The sequence below is a fragment of the Cherax quadricarinatus genome, chromosome 18, assembly GCF_038502225.1.
Source record: "Cherax quadricarinatus isolate ZL_2023a chromosome 18, ASM3850222v1, whole genome shotgun sequence".
Lineage (NCBI taxonomy): Eukaryota > Metazoa > Arthropoda > Malacostraca > Decapoda > Parastacidae > Cherax > Cherax quadricarinatus.
The window spans coordinates 20,673,265-20,696,917 of record NC_091309.1 but is presented as its reverse complement, the minus strand read 5'-3'; the positions used below and the strand labels follow the sequence as shown (position 1 = coordinate 20,696,917).

General features: G+C 39.3%; 1 protein-coding gene across 6 annotated transcripts in view; it reads right to left on the bottom strand.

The window, feature by feature from the left end:
- Window positions 1-23,197, bottom strand: part of LOC128689228 (uncharacterized) — a 101,726-nt gene extending 78,529 nt beyond the window's left edge. For 4 of the 6 annotated variants that reach the window (XM_070086324.1, XM_070086328.1, XM_070086323.1 and 1 more), the window contains exon 1: window positions 22,840-23,197. The gene's annotated coding sequence lies outside the window, so the exon portion shown is untranslated. The remainder of the gene's footprint in view (window positions 1-22,839) is intronic. The other 2 variants (XM_070086325.1, XM_070086326.1) reach the window with 2 other exon arrangements.
- Between the last annotated feature and the right edge of the window lie 456 nt (window positions 23,198-23,653).

The window sequence follows — 23,653 nt, the reverse complement described above, 5'->3', positions numbered from 1 at the left end:
AACCCAATGTAATTACTATAGCATGTATCATGCATATCTGTTGACAAGATATTTATAACCAATTCAGAATCTGAAAAAGGAGTTCTTCTGGACAAATATTACATCATATACAGTATGTAAGATCAACAATGGAGCACATGGCAACAATCTGAAACTCTCACCTTAGGTGAATAAATTAGGCTAAAAGTGTTTAGAGGTTTGCCACCTGGCTGGACCCTGAATTAAAGGACTGAGCCATTTCGGAGGCTAGGAGTTAGGAGATGGAGCTTAATCCTCACAGTGTAATTTAGAGAACACATGAACAGATTAAATGGCAACCAAACCAAAGTGATGAAAAACCAGCAGAGGAAATGGAAGTACGTAATTCATTCATAAAGGTTTTATACAAAGAGATGGAGTATTCTTAAGAACATTAGAATTAACCCTTTCAGGGTCCAGAGGCCAAATTTCAAAGTGTGCACCAGGGTCCAAGAATTTCCCCCCCCCCAAAATTTATTTTTTTCTTATGAAATGGTAGAGAATCTTTTTCTGAAGGTAATAAAACAAAAATTCTGAAATTTTATGGAAATTTGACGAAATTATGCTCTCGCGAATTTTGATGTGTCAGCGATATTTATGCACTGGCGATTTTACCGACTGACTCCCATTTTATGCCAATTACATTATTCCAGTCAACCAAATTCTTAGCTATTTCACTAGTATTATTTCTATTCTATTGACCGAGCACAAGAAATCGCCACGTCAACTGTTTCAACTACAAAAGAGTGATCTGAAATTGGTAATTTGGCCAATTTAACCAAGTTCAAAATATTCCAATTTCAAAATAGGGTTCAGAATAAACAATGCAGGCATTCCTGGCACTAAACTAACATTTCCTCTATTCATTAGTTACATTTTCAGGCTTTACAAATTAATTCCATTGTGATTTTTTATTCACACAATGAATTTTTATTCAAACCAAAAATAGAAGATTTACTGTTATGCAATATTATAATAATTGTATAAATAATATTACCACATATGTGAACGTATATTAGACCCACCAGCTGGCGTGTATTAGACGTGTGAGGTCATTTGTTTACTCTTGAACATTGGTAAAAATTTAACATTTCCGCTACTTTGAGCCGAGTTTCAAGCCATTTTCCGTACTAAAACCAATCAAAATCATCTCAATTTCTGCAATATATCTTCCATTCTAACAAATAAGACAAAGAAATCACAAATACAACTATAAAAAACATGAAAAATACAACTATGAAAATACAACTATAAAAAACATACAAAAAAACACTGCAGTCACTGTTTTAATTGAAAATTACAGTCTCATTTTTTTTCTCGCATTATGCACTGTGTGCTGCAGGGTTTGTTTTATGTGGTGCACACATACCACAGATGTATTCTCTCATATCTAGGCCCAAATTTACTGCTCATAGCTTATCAGAGTGAGCTGAGCTCATGGTGTACATCTACGGTTTGGACCCTCAACTCAAAGCCGTAGAGCTATGGCATGGACCCTGAAAGGGTTAAGCAACATTACATATGAGAAGAAACTGGACTTAACAAGCCTATCCAGTACAAAATTAGAAACTATTTTGAATCAGGTAGCAGTGAGGGTAACTTCTCAGTGTGAAGAAAAAACCATAGGCAAGGAAGAAATACAGTACTTGACAATTTAGTTTAGAAGAATCACTTTAAGCTACATTTTTATTATTCTCATGGGATAAGTACAGTGGAACCTCTGCTTACGAGTGCATCCACGTGCGAGTTTTTCCAGATACAAGCAATTGCTCTGTCGATTTTTTGCTTCCATACGCAAGCGAAATTTCCAGATGCAAGGAGGCCTCAAGGGAGGTTCCTTGACGCTGGTGAGGGGCTCTTGATCTAGGGAATTGGATCTCTGTTTGTTGGACTATCTTATTAAAACTTGGGCAATGTATGATGGAAAGATGCTTCTTAACGTACACCAAAATTGAAAGAAATCAGACCATAAATAATAGTTCACTTCTCAGCCATTAGCCGCTCTTAGCGGTATATTTTCGTATGGTTTTCATGGTTGTATTCTCGTTTCCTTGGTCTCAACTGATAGAATGGAAGACATATTACAGAAATAGATGTGATTTTGATTGCTTTCACCACGAGAAGTACGTACCTTGCAATTGAGCTCAAAATAGCGGAAATGTTCGATTCTTTGGTGATGAAGGGTATTGAAGAGTGGGTACCCAGGACCCACCCTTCAATACCTCTCTAAATAATGCCAGTTTTTATTAATTTGAGAGTCTTTATTATACTTTTCCACTATTTATGTTATACCTAATATTATTCTGGAATAAATATGATAGTTAGATAGCCTTTATTGATAGTAATAGTATATTTATACAACATTTTAGTGTCATGAGATCATACCTCCACACACCTTGGTGAACTATGAGGTACTGAGACTGCTTAAGCCTTCTCCCTATTTTTGTAAAGCTCTGCCCACTGAGCAGAGCTACCACTAGCAACCACCTCCTCCACTACCACCAGCAACCACCTCCACTACCACCACCAGCAACCACCTCCACTGGGCGGAGCTTTACGAAAATAGGGAGAGAAGGTGTGAGGAGTCTCAGTAACTCGTATTATTATTATAATCAAAAAGAAGTGCTAAGCCACAAGGGCTATACAGCGCTGCAGGGTAGGAAAGGAAGCGAGGGTATTGGGCGGCAGAAGGGGGGAGGGGCGATCAGTAGGTTACAGAAAACAGCGGGGCAGGGGATAGTGCAGGGTAGAGGGTAGCAAGAGATCGAGGTAGAAAGGGCTGAAGGTATCAGAGTTTGTGAAGTAAGTCACTTGTCAAAAAGTCAATGAGAGAGTCCGGATGAAAGGTGGGTCCATCAGCGAGAAGGGAAGGTAAAGAGAGAGAAGCGGAGCGAAGACGACGTTGGAGGTAAATTCTGGGTGCTTGTTGATAAAGTGGGCAGTCTAACAGAATATGGGTGACTGATAATGGAACCTGACAATTCTCACAGAGAGGAGCAGGGTGCCTCTCCATGAGATATCCAACATGATCATGGCCAATGCGGAGACGGGAGAGAGTAGTCCCCCAACCTCGGCATTGGTGACAAGAAGACGGCCAGTAACCTATACTCGGTTTACTAGATTGAAGTTTGTTACCGAGTAGGGTAGACCAACGTTGTTGCCAACGGGTGTGAAGGTGGGTAGCTATTGCAGCAAAATAGTCCGTAAATTGAACACCTCTATATGAAACTGGTAGGTCATGTACTGCTGACCGTGCAGCAGTGTCTGCCTGTTCATTGCCCTGTATGTCAACATGACCAGGGACCCAACAAAAAACAATATCTTTATGCTTGGTAGAGATAGGGCATAGCCAAAGTTGGATACGGAGGACTAAGGGGTGAGGTGTATCAAATTTCTGTATTGCCTGTAAAGCACTAAGGGAGTCTGAGACAACCACAAATGATGACACAGGCATAGATGCATTATGAATAAGTGCTGCAAGAATGGCATACAATTCAGCAGTAAAGATACTAGCCGAAGATAGTAAATGCCCTCGTACGACGCTGTCCGGAAACACTGCTGCAAATCCTACACCGTCAGAAGACTTAGAGCCATCTGTGTACACTGCAATGGCATGACAATGAGAGAGGAAGTGGTCAAGAAAAAGAGAGCGGGAAGCTACCGTAGACAGTTGGGCTTTCGAGCAAGGGAGTGAGAAAGAACAGACTTCAACAGCTGGAATTTCCCAGGGGGGTAGGGAAAAGTGAGATGCTACATGAACATAGAAAGGTGGAAATTGAAGAGAAGATAAGAGCGAATGTAGGCGAAGAGAGAAGGGATGGAGCAAACAGGGGTGGCGAACAAATAATGTCTACTAATATTGGTGACCATTCTATAAATGGAAGGATTGCAGAGATCATGAGAGCGTACATAGTAGCGAAGGCAATGGACATCACGGCGATCGGATAAGGATGGAACGTTCACTTCAGCATAGAGGCTCTCAACAGGGAAAGAGCGAAAAGTACCAAGGCATAAACGTAATCCTTGGTGATGAATAGGGATGAGGCTAGATAGAGTAGCAGGAGAGGCAGCTGAATAGATCTGGTCACCATAGTCAAATTTCGATAAAATGAGGGTGGAATGTAGGCGAAGGAGAGTTCGACGATCAGCTCCCCATGAAAGATGAGCAAGGGTTTTAAGGTGGTTCAGCCGGCTGTGACAAGTTGTCTTCAGAGAGGTAATGTGAGGTTTCCAGGATTACCTACGGTCAAAGAGGCGGCCTAGAAACCTGACTATCACGTTCAGGGATACGGGTGCCATAGAGGTATAAAGGATGATCGGAGATGACAGAGCGTCTAGTGAAAGTAATTTGGTGAGTTTTGGTACTGGAAAATTTAAACCCATGTGTGGTGGCCCAATTGGAAACACGGTCGACCTCATGCTGGAGAGAAACTGCAATGAGGTGACAGTCAGCACCTGCACAGGCAATAGCGAAGTCATCAACAGAGTGACGACCAAATATTGGATGGAAGACTAGAGGCCAAATCATTTATAGCAAAGAGAAAAAGTGTTGTGCTCAGAACACATCCCTGGGGGACACCTTCAGCTTGGATAAAGTCCGGGGAGAGCACATTATTAACCTGAACACTGAAATGTCTGTCAGGAAGGATGGTAGATTGCCTCGAAGGCCTAAGGAGTGGGCTTGGACCAAAATATTATACCTCCAAGTTGTGTCATATGCCTTCTCAAGGTCAAAAAATATGGCAATAACTGAGTGGTTATTCGCAAAGGCATTACGAACATACGTATCCAAGCGTAGTAAGGGGTCTATGGTAGAACGACCCTCACGAAAGCCATATTGACGAGTGGAGAGACTGTTGTGTCTCTCTAAATACCACACTAAACGTCTATTTACCAGGCGTTCCATCACTTTGCAAACTGCACTGGTAAGAGCAATGGGACGATAGTGGGAGGCTTCATGTCCCGTAGTACCCGGTTTGCAGAAAGGGAGAACAATGGCAGATTTCCACAGCTGTGGAAGAACTCCTTGTGACCAAATAAGATTGAAAAGGCGTAATAGGACTGCAAGGGCTGACTGGTGTAAATGTTGTAGCATACGAATATGAATGTCGTCGGGCCCAGCTGCCGATGATCGGCAAGCTGAGTGTGTTGCCTCCAGTTCCTGAAGTGTAAAAGGGACATTATACTGTTCTCTGAGAGAAGAAAAGTCCAAGGGTGCTAACTCTCTGGCAGACTTTGAGGAAAGAAATGAGGGGCATAGATGGAGCCCCTGAGAAATACAGACCAGATGATTGCCAATTTCATTGGCAACATCTAGTGGGTTTGCTATATCAACACTGGCAACCCGAAGAACAGGAGCCGGGTCAGGAGAATATTTACCACTCGGTTTTCGTACTTTTTTCCAGACTGCACTCATAGAGGAAGCAGAGGTGATGGTTGAGACAATCTCGCCAGCAAGTGCGTTTAGCGTCACGGATGACACGGCAAGCGATCGCATGCTTCTGCTTAAAATCAAGAAGTCTCTCCGTGGTTCTATTGTACCGGTACCTGCCCCATGCAGCGCATTTCAAACGTACTGCACGAGCACAAGCAGGAGACCACCAAGGCATGCCTTTCCGAGAATGCCTGCCCGAAGTTTGGGGTATAGAATGAGAAGCTGCGGTTAAAACGGAGGACGAGAAGAGGTGTAAAAGCTCATCAATGGAGGACGAAGAAGGAACCTCACTAAAAACAGTTAGTTGTGAGTAAAGGTTCCAATTTGCCTGATCAAATTGCCAGCGTGGGTTACGAAGAGGTGGTGAATATGAAGGGGAAGTAAGAACGATTGGGAAATGATCGCTGTCATGTAAATCCGAGAGAACAGACCAGGTGAAGTCTAATGCAGCGGAGGAAGAGCAGACTGAGAGATCGATGCAAGAGAGAGTACGAGTCCGAGGATCAAAATGGGTGTGAGTACGTGTATTTAAAACATGGAGAGGGTGGGTAGCAAGAAAATCCTCTAACTGAATGCCACGGGAATCACAGTGAGACCCCCCCCCCAGAGGAAATGATGGGCATTAAAATTGCCAAGTAACAGAAGTGGTGGCAGTAATGATGAAACAAGAAAGGCAATATCCGGGATAGATAATGCCCGAGAAGGAGAGAGATACAAAGAACAGTGTATACCACCTATGCAAGTGGATACGGACTGCTGTGTAATGCAGCGAAGTACAAACAAATAGCTGATGGTATGGAATATCAGTGCGTAGAAGAAGAGCACTTTCATTAAAGGTCCCATCAGGAAAAGGATCTGAAGAATATAATAAATTATAGCCTGAGATGGGATAGATAACGGCAGAGTGTAATTTTGGTTCCTGTAAGCAAACACCAACAGGGAAAAACTGGGAGAGCAACATCTGAAGCTCACCCCGATTACCCCTGAGGCCGCGAATATTCCACTGTAAATAGGCCATGATTGGCAACGATAAAGATACCTGAAATCCGCAGGTAAGGGTACCTACGGACTAGAAGGGTTAGAAAGGTCCACATGCAGTGGCAAAGGAAAACGTTCAAGTAGCGAAGGAATGGTGCGTTGTGAAGAAAGGAGTTGCGCAGATGGAGAAGAGGAAAGAGAAGGAACAGAGGGTGGATCAGTGTCCATTGATGGTTTGGTCTCTGCAATATATTCAGAGATTGCTTCAAGTGTTTCGGAGTTCAGAGACGTCGTATGGGAGACAATATTGGAGATGGAAGGAGGAGGAGTTTGAGTAAAGATCAGAGCTGTAATGGACTGTACCAAGGTAGGGGGGGAAGGCGAAAGGGTGGAGGGAACTGGAGAAGTGTGGGAGGGGACAGAAAAGGCAGAAACCCGGGAGGTGGCAGAAGAGGAAGAAACTTGGGAGGGGACAGGGGAGGAAGGCACAGTACAAGGAGGAGGATGAACCTCCACACTTGTAACGGAGCCAGTGAAAGGGGAAGATCTAGGTACAGAGACCGGGAAGGGAAAATGTGGAGTTGGATGAAGGGAAGGAGGGGTTAAAGAAGATTTGTTGGACCTCTGAGAAGTAGAGGGACAATTGGGAGGAGGTGTCGTACGAGGTCTTGTTGATACCGGGTTTTGTGAGGGAGAACACGAAGTGAGGACAGACTGAGGTGTTGAAGTAGGGACGTCTGAGCCCAGGACAGCAAAAGAATTAGATACAGGAGTGACTATGGGACTGGCAATTACAGAGGAGGCTGCAGAAAATGGGACCCCAGAAGTGGGGGGACGTTTTGAAACACGAGAATAAGAAACACGGGGTAGTCTCCCTTGGAGGCGGAGATGAGAAACTGCCATAGCATAAGGGAGACCTTCTGCCTCTTTGAGGCAATGAATTTCCCGCTCATTTAAGTAGACCTGGCAACAGCGAGAGTACAAAGGGTGAGCCTCATGACAATTAAGGCAAGAGGGAGGTCGATTGCAAGATGTACAGTGGACCCCCGGTTCGCGATGCTATCGGTATCCGATAAATCCGGTAACCAATGCATTATATCGCAGAAAATTTGCCTCGCTTCCCGATACAAAACCCGGTATGCGATGTGGTTCATACAAGACATGTCCATGTGTGGCGTGAACTGCACTGTGTGTGCCAGTGTTTACAAGCCAGCCAGTGTATGCGCATCTAAGGATACATTCTGTACATTCCATATTATCACTGTTTTTGGTGCCTGTTTTTGCAAAATAAGTCACCATGGGCCCCAAGAAAGCTCCCAGTGCCAACCCTTCGAGACCAAGGGTGCTAATGACTGTTGAAATGAAGAAAGAGATAATTGCAAAGTACAAAAGTGGAGTGCGTGTGTCGGAGCTGGTCAGGTTGTATAGTAAACCCCAATCAACCATCTCTACTATAGTGAGCAAGAAAATGGCAATCAAGGAAGCTGTTCTTGCAAAAGGTGCAACTGTGATTATGAAACAGCGACCGCAAGTGTTAGAAAATGTTGAGAGACTGTTATTGGTGTGAATAAATGAAAAACAGATAGCAGGAGATAGCATCTCTCAAGCAATCATTTGTGTAAAGGCTAGGCAGTTGCATGACAATTTGGTAAAAAAATTGCCTGCAACTAGTGATGATGTGAGTGAATTTAAGGCCAGCAAAGGTTGGTTTGAAAGATTTAAGAATCGTAGTGGTATACATAGTGTGATTAGGCATGGTGAGGCTGCCAGTTCAGACCACAAAGCGGCTGAAAAATATGTGCATGAATTCAAGGAGTGCATAGAGGCTGAAGGATTGAAACCTGAACAAGTGTTTAATTGTGACGAAACAGGCCTGTTTTGGAAGAAATTACCAAGCAGGACCTACATTACTCAGGAGGAAAAGGCACTCCCAGGACATAAGCCTATGAAAGACAGGCTTACTCTGTTGATGTGTTCCAATGCTTGTGGTGATTGCAAAGTGAAGCCTTTATTGGTGTATCACTCAGAAACTCCCAGAGCGTTCAGGCAAAAGAATGTCCTCAAGGCTAATTTGTGTGTGCTGTGGAGGGCAAACAGTAAGGCATGGGTCACTAGGGACTTTTTCTATGACTGGTTGCACCATGCATTTGCCCCCAGTGTGAAAAATTACCTAATTGAAAAGGAATTAGACCTTAAGTGCCTCCTGGTATTAGACAATGCCCCTGGTCATCCTACAGACTTGTCAGAGCAACTTTGTGGGGACATGAGTTTCATTAAGGTCAAGTTTTTGCCTCCTAATACCACTCCTCTCCTGCAGCCCATGGACCAGCAGGTCATTTCCAACTTCAAAAAACTGTACACAAAAGCTATGTTTGAAAGGTGCTTTGAAGTGACCACAGAAACTCAATTGACTCTAAAGGAGTTTTGGAAGGATCACTTTACTATCCTCAATTGTGTAAAACTTATAGGTAAGGCTTGGGAGGGAGTGACTAAGAGGACCTTGAACTCTGCCTGGAAAAGACTGTGGCCAGAATGTGTAGACAAAAGGGATTTCGAAGGGTTTGAGGCTAACCCTGAGAAGCCTATGCCAGTTGAGGAATCCACTGTGGCATTGGGGAAGTCCTTGGGGTTGGAGGTTAGTAGGGAGGATGTGGAAGAGTTGGTGGAGGAGGACAATGAAGAACTAACCACTGATGAGCTGCTAGATCAACTTCAACAGCAAGAGGCCACACCTGAGGAAATTGCTTCGGAGGAGGGGAGAGAGAAATTGAAGAAGTTGCCTACTTCAAAGATTAAGGAAATCTGTGCAAAGTGGCTTGAAGTGCAAGCCTTCATGGATGAAAATCACCCTCAGACAGCTATTGCAAGCCGTGCTGGTGACTTACACTGACAATGTTGTGAACCACTTTAGGAAAGTCATAAAGGAACGAGAGGCACAGGCCTCTATGGACAGATATGTTGTGCGACAGAGGTCCAGTGACTCTCAACCTGGTCCTAGTGGCATTAAAAGAAGAAGGGAAGTAACCCCGGAAAAGGACTTGCTACCTCAAGTCCTAATGGAGGGGGATTCCCCTTCTAAATGCTAACACCATCCACACACTCCCCTCCTCCCATCCCATCAATCATCACCAGATCTTCATTAAAGGTAAGTGTCAATTATTCTTTCGTTATTTATTGTTATTTATTGTTATTGTTGTTATTGTAATTACTATTCTATTGCATTAAACTTAATATTTCATGTGGTAAAAGTTTTTTTTTTCATACTTTTGGGTGTCTTGCATGGATTAATTTGATTTCCATTATTTCTTATGGGGAAAATTGATTCGCTTTCCGATATTTTTGATTTACGATGAGCTCTCAGGAAAGGATTAGTATCGCGAACCGGGGGTCCACTGTATTAGAATGGTCATCGGCACCACAGACTGGGCATTCGGCGATAGATCTGCAATATTTTGCTGGGTGGCCAAATCGCCAGCAATTCCTACACTGTTGTGGTGTAGGGATCACCTTCCAAACTTGTAACCGATGTCCTGCTACATAAAGAGAGGATGGGAGTTCACGGCTGTCAAAAGTTAAACGAGCCACATTGCAAGGGTATCGTCTTTGCCCGCGGGCGGGAAGAACATAAGTGTCTACCTTGAGAATTGGGAGATCTTGGAGTTCCAGCGGTTCGAGAACGTCATTGCCACAAGTCTGGAAATTCTGCTGGACTAAGGTATTGGGCAGAATAACAGTACCACTACAAGAATTGAGGGAATGATGTTTTTCGATAGTGATAGGAAAAGTATCGATATGTGAAAGAAGAGAAAGATCATGAGCTTGGGTAGAATTCTGGACTGTGATGATGCGCGTACCACTCTTAAGAGCATGAAAGGAAATATCTCTACCAACATGGCATAGGAGTGCTTTGCCAATACTATGGTCAGAAAGATAGGTAGTAGAAGTCGGTCGTAAAGTAAAGAATTTAGTCCATTGTGTGGTCCGAAACTGAATGTGGAGAGGGAGTGCATGACGTGTCGGTCTTTTCCGAGTAGAATGGGAAGGTAACAAAGTAACATCGTCTGGAGATTGTCGTTGGCGTTTAGAAGTGGGACCAGAGTCGGTCCGACGTGAGACAGGCTGGCGATTCAAAAATCGTCGCACCATAGAGGGAGAGGCCGGAAGCATAGTCAAAGGAGATCGGAGGTCAGACAAATCGAAGGAGTCAGTGGAAGCCCCGGTACCTGAAGCGGTTGAGGAAACAGCACCAGCAAGAGGTACAGGGGCCTTAGGAGTGTCCAAAGAGTGGTCAAAAGATGAGGCAAGGTCAGAACAGGGTGCGGTAACAATAAGGGGCCCGGGGGTAGCGGGGTCATCGATTTGGGACTCCATGGTTAGGTTACTTCTTTCTTTTTGTTTTTAAGAAAAAATAAAAAAATAAAAAAAAAGAATAAAAAAAAGGGGGGACCGGGGAGGGATGGTTCCTAGGAGGAATGAAAGGGCCAGAAATCTCCCTCCGCGCCCAAGAGGACCTCAGCACCGCAAGTAGCGCAGATGCAGCATGGAACCCGTGCCATACCCTACCCTTCATGCTAGTAAACCAGCAATCCGGGATAGCAACCTCACATCTGCCGAGCTACCTCGGTGGACAAGAGAGGGCGGCCGGATATCCGCCACAAAGCATACCTCCTTCGGCCACCACCGCCGGAATCCAAAAGGTGGCTTCCAGAGATACACCCATCCCCCGAGAGACACCCAAAGCCACCCTCCGGGATACTGGAGAGGGATTGGGACATCCCCAGGTGATCCAGATCCCAAGGCAAACTATGCCACCGCCAAGAACCTCAACGGAATGGGATGGACCCCGGTACCCTTCCCCCTACCTATGAACTAGTGTGCCTGTGGGAAAAATCCCAAAGGCCAAAAAGAGGAAGGGCAAAAGGGAGGGGTGGGGAGGAGGAGGAGGAGGAGGAGGAGGAGGAGGAGGAGGAGGAGGAAAGGAATAGGGGGAGGATGGGATAGGGAAGGGGGGATTGGGGGGTAATTAGGTTCGGTCTGAGGAAGGAGACCGACAGGTCTAATTCCTCAGACCAAGAGCAGTAACTCTCAGTTCACTATGGCGTGTGGAGGTATGAGCTCACAACACTATAAAATACTATTGTATAATTATACTATTACTATCAATAAAGGTTATCTATCATATTTATTCCAGAAATATATCAGGTATAACATAAATAACGTAGAAGTACGTATAATAAAGATGCTCAAATTAATAAAAACTAACATTATATAGAGGTATTGAAGGGTGGGTACCAGGTGCCCATCCTTCAATATCTATTTTTTGTGTGAATAAAAATTCCAAATGGTAATAAATAACAATAATACGTAGAATAATAATAGTACATATAATAATATTACGTATGGTAAAATAATAATACATATTACGTATAATAATAATACATTTATAATAATAATGTATACTATAATTATTATAATAATGGACAGCTTCGAAAGGCCATCACTAGATGGCAGTGAATATCACAACAATGCAGGAGCGGTTATGGCCACCTCCACTTGTCACACAATGACATATTTTATTCTAGAGTATATATCAGGTTTCTATATTATTTATATTGTTTATTATGTCATATTAGATGAACTGTGATAGATAAATAAGCCGTAGAGTTGATATCAAGGAAATTATTGAAGTACAGAATTCCACTGGAATGGATTAATTCCATTTCAATTAATTGAAATGAGGAAAACTGACTCTGCAAATGAGCAAATCCAGATGCGAGCAAGGTCACGGAATGGATTAAACTCGCAAGTAGAGGTTCTACTGTACTCAGCAGAGGTATACAGTAATTGTTTTACACTGGCAAGATTGCTGGTCTCTTGTTTTTGTCCTAAACCCATTAAGATTATAGGTAAATTTGGCTACTATTGTATTTCAACTTCAATTACTGTAATATATTATCCATGTAAAGGTATGTAAGAAAGACACAAATGTGGTATTAAGACATTTATTAAGATGACTCATCCACCAGGGGCTTTGTCAATTCAATACAGAGAACCAAAGTTTATGCAGTACAGTATATATATATACGTATTGGGTCAAGGTCAAGTGCTGCCTGTGGAGAAGAGTCAAAGTACAGGCTGTGTCCAGTTTGAGCAAGACAGTCTAGCGAAAAATTCTGGAATCATAAAATTTCCAAGTGGGAAGAAGGGGTGTGACAACTGTACACGTGGGAGAGAGACCTCTAGAAGCCTCAAACAATGCATCAGGGAGCACAAGCATACTTGATCTAAGGATTAGAGTTCCTCTCTTTCCTTGGATTGAATATCAATGCCCCCATTCCCCAAAGCACTGTACTACCCCTATGGGTTTGGCACTTCTACGAAATAAATACAACATCTGGGAATTACAGGTAGAGCTGGTGTGTTAAATGTAACTTTCCTTATTTTCTGCTATAACTGATGTTTGTTGCCTCAGTATATTTCACCCCTTTGATCCTTGGCTTGTTCATTCCATGAACATGGCTTTTCAGTGCAAGCCATCACAAATTTCTCTCATAAAGCAACTTAAACTGCAAACAGTGGCACCCTGATGTATGAACACAGACCTAGCATTCACATGTTTATATTTATATTTTAAACAGATTAACAATTTGCTTGAAATGCTGGCAAATACTTTGGGCTTTTCAATGCTTTATACTGTACAGTACTTTATTTTTGTATGTTTTGAAAAGAAAAATGTATTTTGATTACCAACACAAAGTTATTCCATGTCAAGTAATCCCAAAGTCCAAACCTGAAGTTTTCTGCAAATGAATAAGAGTAATACATTTTACGGTACCATTGGAAAATTGGGAATCTTTTAGTTTTTGAATTTGTTGACAGACTGAAAAAGAAATTATATGAAAAATTTATACATTCTGTAAAACATAGTTTGTTTAATTCTGTATGTCCACATTAGCATATATTAATTGTAAACTAATAAATGACATCACTATACTAGTTTTCATGGTTTCATAAAGATAGGCACTGATCTTTCTTTTAAAACCCATTTCAATTCATAAGCTCTACTTAAAGTATTAATGTGCACTTGTTAAGTGTCAGTTTCAAAAATAACCAACTTTATATCACATTTCTCCATATTTTTTTTTTACCTAGACACATTACCATAAATTTATATTGCATTAATGTAGTAAATGCATTTAAAACAAGTCTTATCCTTTTTCTGTATATCCTAAGGTTACTACATAATTTACAGACCACTGATTATTGCCGTTATTTATATCCAGTAAAAAAATATGCACACGGTCAAGATCTATGTCACAAATGACCTTGCTGCACTGTGGCATATGTCTTGACTGCATTACACTAGTACCTATGCTCAATGCCTTTATGTAAAGATAATGAGTGATACTACATGCACATATATCCAAATATATCAAATATGTAGCTGTTAATATGGCTACTGGAACATCATACAATTAGTAGCAATCAAATAAAAGTACAAACAAGTGATGCCATGGACTCTCAACTCTCAGTTCTTCCAATTGACTCAGTTAAGATAACAATGTGGCAGGTTCATCTTTGACAACACACCTTGAAATAACAAAACAAAGAAAAATATAAGGCAACAAATACAAGGAACAACAACAAACAAGATAAAAAAAAACTAACTTTGTAACAGTGCAAAAGTGTTACCAAGGAACCATAAAGGCTATGAAATGGAATATGAGAAAAAATTATTCAGGAATTTTTTAAAAACGGTGTAATGCTGATCAGGATACAAACTCACTTGATAAAGTCCTACACATCCTTCCATAGCTAATACAAGAGTGATCATTGTTTAGGCTCTACTGGAAGGATGAATATGCTTAAAAAATAGACTAAAATAATCAGCAAGTATAAAAATTTGTAAGTACGTAATGCTGAGAATAAGTGTTAAGTGCAAAAAAATAAAACAATCAGTTAAACTGAAACAATAATAGTGGAACCTCGGTATTCAAATTTAATTCATCCCAGAAGGCTGTTTGAGTGCCGATCTGTTCGAGTATAGAACTAATTTTTCCCAACCCATTTTCGTTTTGGTTGGCTGATATCGTTAATCTTCATAGGCCCCATGATGACTTATACAAATATAAAAAAAAAAATGTAAGGAAACATGAAATAGTTTATAGCGAAGTTCTGGCAGGTCATGTTTGTTTGGTCGAGTGCTGAGCTTTGTTTAAGTAGGGAGTTGTTCGAGTACCAAGGTTCCACTGTATTAAGTAATACAGGAATATTATGAAAATAATAAATGTTAAGTGTGAAAATGTTACACTGAAGTGGTAATATTAGTTATATAGGTATAAATAGTGATGATAATTAAACAACTTGAACATTGAATTATGTGATAATATGCAACAAGATGCTATGAGGAGTCATTTGAAATATGGAAGACAATTCACAAAGTAAGCAAACGTCTTTCAACTTAACATTTGAAACTCAGTATACAGTACAGTATTTCTAGCTTACACGGGAAGACTATGCCACAAAATTGCTCCCTATGGCACAGTATTTAACATTAACCCTTAAACTGTTGGTTAGTGGTTACTGAGAATAGCATCAGTGCTGTAGGCCTACTAAGCCCTCAAATTTGGCATGAGAATGAATCTGTGTGGAGAGTGCAAAGCATTTAAAAAAAAAAAAAAAAAAGGCAAATGCAGGGCATGACAAGAATAGTCAATCTTTGACCCCCATGTTTGGGTTAGAATAGATTTTGGGGCATTTTTTAGGGTGATTTCATGGTTATAGTAGCTGTTTCTTGGTGCCCCTAGACTGAAAAAACATACTAATGAAATGGTGAAAATTTTGGTTAGCTGAAGATAGGAAGTGGCCAGAAATAGGCCTCAAATGGCAAGAAATGGTCAATTTAAAAATTTTTTCCTAAAGATGGGTAGGAGTTTTCCTACCCCTCACTCCAGCCCATTTTATGGACTTTTCCTAGGTCTTCTTCAAGAATTGGAATGGCCCTATATCATGACCAAGTTTATTACCAAGAAACTGGTAAAAAGAAGTGTGTGTGAGACGATGGATTTAAAATGGAGGGCAAGTGTTATAAAGAACAGGCCTAGAGAAGTAACTAATGAACAATGTTAGGGAGTTTTAGTGTCAGGAATAACTAGTTTATGTTTTGGATTCCATTTTTAAAATGGAATTTGTTAAAAACGGTGTAAAATTTACCAAATTACCTAACCCTGGGCACTTTGCAGGATAATTCTGATGGTTGCATGGGCAGTTTCTTGCAACCAATGGATATTACAGAAGGCATACTAGTGAAACAATCAGAAAATGGGTCAGTTTGAGCACTGGAATTGATTAAAATAGTTTTAAAGTGGATGAAATTGTGCAAAATGCTCCCCAATCTCCAACTTTGCAAATGCATAATTCTCGAAGAATTACATAAAAACTTGCATTTTTAGTGTTATTGCCATTAGAAAAAGATTCTCTACCATTTAGAAATTTTTTTTATTTAGTTTTAAAAAAAAATACCAACACAGAAGGGGCTTTCATTTTGGGGGCTGCTGACAGTTGAAGGGTTAAATAATTAGAGTAGCTATACAGGTTACAGACTAACTATAACAATAACTTTTACCTTCCCATCATATATAACAGTTTTCAAATATTTTTCCACAATTCACATAAATTAATGTATAGTAAATGTATAAGCAAGTGAGAATATGCCATTCAAGTGACTGGCTTAGTTACATCAAAGTATTTCTAAAAATCTTCATAAAATACTGAATATTTTTCAATATTTTTTAATGTAGTTGTGAAAAATATTATATATCTTCAAAAAGTATTCCTTCAAAAGGCTTAACAAAATCATGTTCATATATATATATATATATATATATATATATATATATATATATATATATATATATATATATATATATATATATATATATATATATATATATATATATATAATATATATAATATATATAATATATATAATATATATTATATTATATATATTATATATTATATATATATATATATATATATATATATATATATATATATATATATATATATATATATATATATATATGTCGTGCCGAATATGTAAAACTGGTCAATTAGCAAGAACTCATTTAAAATTAAGTCCTTTCTAAAATTTTCTCTTATACGTTTAAAGATATATTTTTTTCATTAACCCTTTGAGGGTTTTCGTCGTACTAGTACGTCTTACGCATAGGGGTTTTTGACGTACTAGTACTCATAAATTCTAGCGACCTCAAATCTAGTGGGAGAAAGCTGGTAGGCCTTCATATGAAAGAATGGGTCTATGTGGTCAGTGTGCACAGTCTAAGAAAAATCCTGCAGCACACGGTGCATAATGAGAAAAAAAAAACTTTTTCCATTTTTTTTTAATAAATCAGCGACTTTGCAGTGTATTTTCGTATAGTATTTATTGTTGTATTCTAGTTTTCTTGGTCTCATTTTATAGAATGGAAGACATATTACTGAAATTGAGATGATTTTGACTGGTTTTACAATGAAAGGTGCCTTGAAATTGAGCTCAAAGTAGCAGAAATGTTCGATTTTTACCAAACTTCAAAAGTAAACAAATCGTGCCAAGCGTGCAATACACGTCAACTGGTGAGTCTAATATTCTTTCACAAGTGCACCAATAATATTTATACCATTTTTTACACTAATGCAGTAGTCTGCATAACAGTAAATCTTATATTTTTTGTGAGAATAAAAATTCAAAGTGGAAAGCAAAAGAGTATAAGAGGGGCCTTGAGACGTGACTAATGACTAGAGGAAATGTCATTTTAGTGCCAGGAATGTCTTTCTTGTTTATTCTGGACCCTATTCCGAAATTGGCATCTTTTGAAATTTGTGTGAAATTGGCAAAATTGCTAAATTCTGACCACTGTACTGGATAGTTGAATTTATAAATGGGTGGTTTCTTGCACCCATTCGATAGAAAAAATGGAGTTCTAGCGAAATATTCATGTTTTTTGTCGACTAGTACAGTGAAATTGGCCGAAAATGGGGCTCAAAGTGGGCAAAATCGCCGATCCGTAAACATCGCCGAGACCGCTAACTTTGCGAGAGCATAATTCCGTAAGTTTTCTATCAAATTTCAAACTTTTGGTGTCGTTATGATCGGGAAAAGATTCTCTGTCTTTTCATAAGAGAAAATAATTTTTTTTTTTTTTAAATTTGGCCGACCCTGAGAACGAGTTTCGGAGAGGGCCTGTCGACCCTCAAAGGGTTAATGTTAATGTAAAAATTTTTAATTTTGCTCCAAAAGAATCTTAGAAAACTTACCCAACCTTATTATAACAAGAACAATTTATTTTAGCCTAACCCAACTAAATATATTTTAGATTTGTTTACAGTAATTTAATACTAAACAAACAAAATGAAATATACTTTTTTCGTTAGGTTCAGAATGATTTTGGCGAAATTATTGCATACACAAATTTTCGCTTGTCCTATATGGCAAGATGAGCGTTGCTATTTAAGCCAAGATTGCAAGTTCTGCCTATTCGGCACGATATATATATATATATATATATATATATATATATATATATATATATATATATATATATATATATATATAATACATATATATATATTATATATATAATACATATATATATATTATATATATATTATATATATATTATATATATTAGTTCTCTTTTACAGAGTGATTTTTGAAAGTATGACTGAAAAATTTAATTTATAAAAATTTACACTAGGTTAGCTTTATAAGAAAGCTTACTGTAAGCTTCAAATAGTCTAGTTAAGACTTCTAATAACTTACACATCAGAAGTGAGTGTGGTGAAATGACCCTAATAGCCAATTTAATTTTTTAATATAAGTAAAATTTTATACCTGGAGTATACCTGGAGAGTTTCGGGGGTCAACGCCCCAGTGGCCCAGTCTGTGACCAGGCCTCATGGTGGATCAGGGCCTATCAACCAGGCTGTTACTGTTGGCCACACACAACCCGATGTACAAACCACAGCCCAGCTGGTCAGGTACTGACTTAAGGTGCCTGTCCAGTGCCTGCTTGAAGACAGCCAGGGATCTATTGGTAATCCCTCTTATGTATGCTGGGAGGCAGTTGAACAGTCTTGGGCCCCTGGTACATATTGTGTTGTCTCTTAACATGCTAGTGGCACCTCTGCTTTTCATTGGAGGGATGTTGCATCATCTGCAGAGTATTTGGCTTTCATAGGGAGTGATTTTCGTGTGCAAGTTTGTTACTAATCTGAATATAAATTCAAGGGTATTAAGATATTGAAAATAATACGCATACAATAAAAAATAAATACATATATGAATGTATTCTTTACCCTAGCAACAATGCCATTGTTTTACTGGATTGTATGTACATGCCATACCATGGCATCATTCACCCAGCCAGCTTCAAAATTTTTAAATCTCTGCTTTTATAGACCTTTAATTTTCTCTCCTGCATATACTGACAGGCTTTTCACCAGGAAGGCATTTCTATTTTAATCAGGATGATGTGTTAAACCCACAAGGGTCATGTTCATAGATCAAGTGTCCCTCACCAGTGTGGCACCTCTCTTGAGGGAACCAGGTAGACATGTTCCATGCAACTTCCAAGGGTGTAAATAAATCCAAGGCTCTGTGTACAGATAACACACCTTTGATGGGTTTTGAGAGTTTTCCTATTCCCTCAGCCCAACCATGGGCCAGGCTTGTCTGATGGCTGCTTGGTGAACCAAGCTCTTGCTGGTGGTGGCCCACTGCCCCACACATTCATCACAGCCTGGTTGATCCAGCATTTCATGAAGGCATTTGTCAAGTATCCTCTTGAAGACTTCTACACTTGCACCTAAAACTGCCACCTTCTGCATGTGTGTCACAAATTCTTGTTCTGTCAGATGCCTTGTGTGATCAGCAGCCACAATGCAACTTTGTGACATGTCTGTCTCATAATTCTTAGTTTCATCACAGTGATGGCTAGTAAATGAAAATGGCATGTCTGACCGTCAACATGGCTGATACAGCTGATCAAGTCAAGTGACTGCAAACTCTATGCAGTACACAAACTCCCACAACCATCTAATGAATTTTATAGATACCAAATTAGTCATCTGAGAAACTGACCAACACAACAGATGCTGCTTAGAATCTGCTTTCAGCAGTTACCAATACCATCACACAGAACTCTGGTAATTTTATAATTTGAGTAGCTCTTGCCAGATTCTTCCAGCCCAAACCTGACATGGCCATCACTTATCTCCATCCCCACATGCAGCACCTAGCCTTGACCCACTATATATACTGTACTCCAAAAACTTCTGTTCTCTTTGAGTGATGGGCAAAACATCTCAATACAAGTTCCGATTTTGTGCCATGTATGTGTTCTGTTTACATATATGTCAGTGTTAGTCACCATTTACAGTGCAACCATATTACATGTAAAACATCAGTGAAATATCCAATGACATATTAGATTATTACTATCAATGTATTATCATGTATTTACCATTTAATTCTTGATACAATACTGCCATGTTATTTTTGTATTTAACCCTCCGAGGGTTTCGGCCATACTAGTACGGCTTACGACCCAGGGTTTTTGACGTACTAGTATGCCTAAATTCTAGCGCCCTCAAGTCCAGTGGGAGAAAGCTGGTAGGCCTACATATGAAAGAATGGGTATATGTGGACAGTGTGCACAGTATAAAAAAAATCCTGCAGCACACAGTGCATAATGAGAAAAAAAAAAACTGACCGTTTTTTTGGAATAAAACAGCGACTTTGCACTGTATTTTCGTATGGTATTTATTGTTGTATTCTAGTTTTCTTGGTCTCATTTTATAGAATGGAAGACATATTACAGAAATGGAGATGATTTTGACTGGTTTTACAATGAAAAGTACCTTGAAATTGAGCTCAAAGTAGCAGAAATGTTTGATTTTTACCAAAGTTCAAAAGTAAACAAATCATGCCAAGCGTCCAATACACGTCAACTGGTGAGTCTAATATTCTTTCGCAAGTGCACCAATATTATTTATACCATTTTTTACACTAATGCAGTAGTCTGCATAACAGTAAATCTTCTATTTTTTTGTGAGAATAAAAATTCAAAGTGGAAAACAAAAGAATGTAAGAGGGGCCTTGAGACGTGACTAATGAACAGAGGAAATGTCATTTTAGTGCCAGGAATGTCTTTCTTGTTTATTCTGGACCCTATTCAGAAATTGACATCTTTTGAAATTTGTGTGAAATTGGCAAAATTGCTAAATTCTGACCACTGTACTGGATAGTTGAAATTGGTAAATGGGTGGTTTCTTGCACTCATTCGATAGAAAAAATGGAGTTCTAGCGAAATATTCATGTTTTTTGTCGACTAGTACAGTGGAATTGGCCGAAAATGGGGCTCAAAGTGGGCAAAATCGCCGATGCGTAAACATTGCCGAGACCGCTAACTTCGCGAGAGCATAATTCCGTAAGTTTTCCATCAAATTTCATACTTTTGCTGTCATTATGATCGGGAAAAGATTCTCTCTTTTCATAAGAAAAAATTATTTTTTTTTTTAAATTTGGCCGACCCTGAGAACGAGTCTCGGAGAGGGCCTGTCGACCCTCAAAGGGTTAAATATAGTAGTTACCAGTGAACTGCTCCAGCCATGGTATTGTGACTTAATTCTTCAGTACTGTAGCTACCACTACATGTTTTTGTCAGTTTATTGTGATAAAGCAGCAATACATGATAACACAATGATATTTAAAAATTAAGTATCTACTGTAGTGAGAAAGGAAATAACTGCTGACAACTTGAGGGAAATGGGCTGAGGACACCTTTAAAGGTGTTGAAAGTGATTGTATTCATGTCCATTTCCCTCATATTCATAAAGTAGTGCATAAATTAATGTATTTATATTATTGGCAAACTCAATATATTCTACAGAGCCACTGAGCCTGCTGCCAGGAAATGTGCCAGCATTGGTGATTTGAACTGTTGAGAGACTTGGCTTGGCACCTACCATAAGACAAACCAAACTAGAAATTTCTACATAACACATATGCCTCTAACCATAACACTTTCAAGCCTAATACAGCTTTTGCATTGCATGTTGGGATCTACAAAATTTCCTTTTATTGATGCTCTTCCCACGTTAGCTACCTGTGATATATCCTTGAACCCCAGCCTGTGGCCAGGCTTTCCTGTTGATGGCTTGTTCAACAAGTTTGTTTCTCTTGGCAGGAAATAAGCCCACAAAGCCACCACAGCACAGTTTGTTTTTAAAATTACTACATTTGTTCTGGCAATATTTCCGATATCTGCTGGTAGCATTAATACACAGTCTTGGATGATGGATGCTGTTACCGAATTCTTTGTGTCCACAGCACCTCACCTTTCACTTGATCTAGGCCATGATGTACAATTAAAGACTATGCACATATCCTTCCCCTTGAAGTGGGTATCATAAAAATGTACTTCGACAGCTGTATATTCTGTTTACAAGGTTTGCTCACAAACTTCAGTAACAAGCATTACATTCACACACAAAAATACAAACTGCATGGGCCATTCAGGACTTCAAGTTTAAGAGACTTGTGCGACTTAAGGTAACTTCATTAAGGATATATTTCACCCACCAGAAGCTTAATCAATAAAACCCTAATGGGTGAAACATTTTCTTAAGTTGTGTAATATTGCACAAGCATTTTACACATTTGTCAGTTTTATATACCTTATTTGAAAGTGCTGGTGCTACTATATGCAGCAATGATGGAACTCTTGATGGCTATTGTGTATATTTATGGAGAAACATTAAACTTGTACAGGTCACATGGCAGGAAGTGTTGAGGAGTGTCTGTGACAGTGGTTTAAAAAGACATGAGCAAACAATAGGACATATTACAAATAGTATTTCGGTCCTGGGACCTTAATCACTTCTAATATAAAAGGGTAAAGAATGACAGCACATGTAGGCATAAAAGCAAGTTCCAAGAGGTAGGTGATGTGATGAAAGAACGTGCGAGGTTCCTTGAAATGGTGTCAGGTTGTCCAAAAGGTCTCCTGATTCCTGTCTTGTTAAACCACTTGTTAGTATTAATTACCAGAGTTTATATGTTACTGATGATATCTGTTGTGGTGTTAAGTGCCTCAGTGAGTGTCAATGTATAAAACTTTACATCTGAAAAATGGATTAAGGTTTTTAATTGATATGCATTACCTTGTAACAGAGAAGATAAATTTTTAATACAATTAAAAAACTGTGATACTATTTTATTAGTATATAACATTAGGTTTTCTAATATCTGAAATGACTGGCTATTAAAATCGACTGCCAAAAAATATTACCATTGTGATGCCAGCCTCGAAGAGTTACTGAACTTTAAGAGAAACTTAACTTACATGCGATTGTCTTTCTGAGGCATCATTCTTCACCTCATAATCTTTACGGTCTCTATCCTTTATTAGGCACAGTGCCCATCTTGAAGAGCTTGCAATTACCACAACTATTGCATGCGAGGAAGCTCTCCCAGGCCAACACACTGTACCTCACGGCTATACCTTTCACGGCTCTGACGGGACAATACAATTAACACGGCACTCCAGCAGTATCCTAGAGCTTGTCATAACGCTGTAGTGTCAGTCATAAAGAGTGAAAACGGTAAAACAGAAAACTGGGAGGTATATATAACTAGACACAAGAACAACACAGCACTGGACGTCGCTGCTACCAAGCACTTGTCTCAACCTTCTCCACACATTTAACAAACTATTAAGTCTACTCTCGTGAACATCCTTCTCGAAAACTCAGTCAGTATATAACATTTCGGTATATTATTTTCCGTGTTTATTACTAGTTTTCAATTGTTTTTCTTAGATATGGACCAATTACTGCAAAAATTTAAGCTGAAGGTTTTATTTAGGCGCTAATGATCCGAACATAATCTCCAGTAAAAATATATATAGTAATTAAACTTATTTTCAACTCAAATAATACTTGCAGGTCTTAGAAATATTCCGCAACTTTATTAGGGCTAAAATATATCCGTTCTTTTATTCTAAAATGCCAAATGTATGTTAGGGAAATGAAGCCTCTGTACATTGCAGGTAACAGGACACTCCGCGTTATTTAAACCATTGTTTGACAATAAGCAAGAAAGCAAGCAAAGTGAGTAAGTAGGTAAGTAAGTAAGTAGCAGGCAAGCGCAGTAAGTAA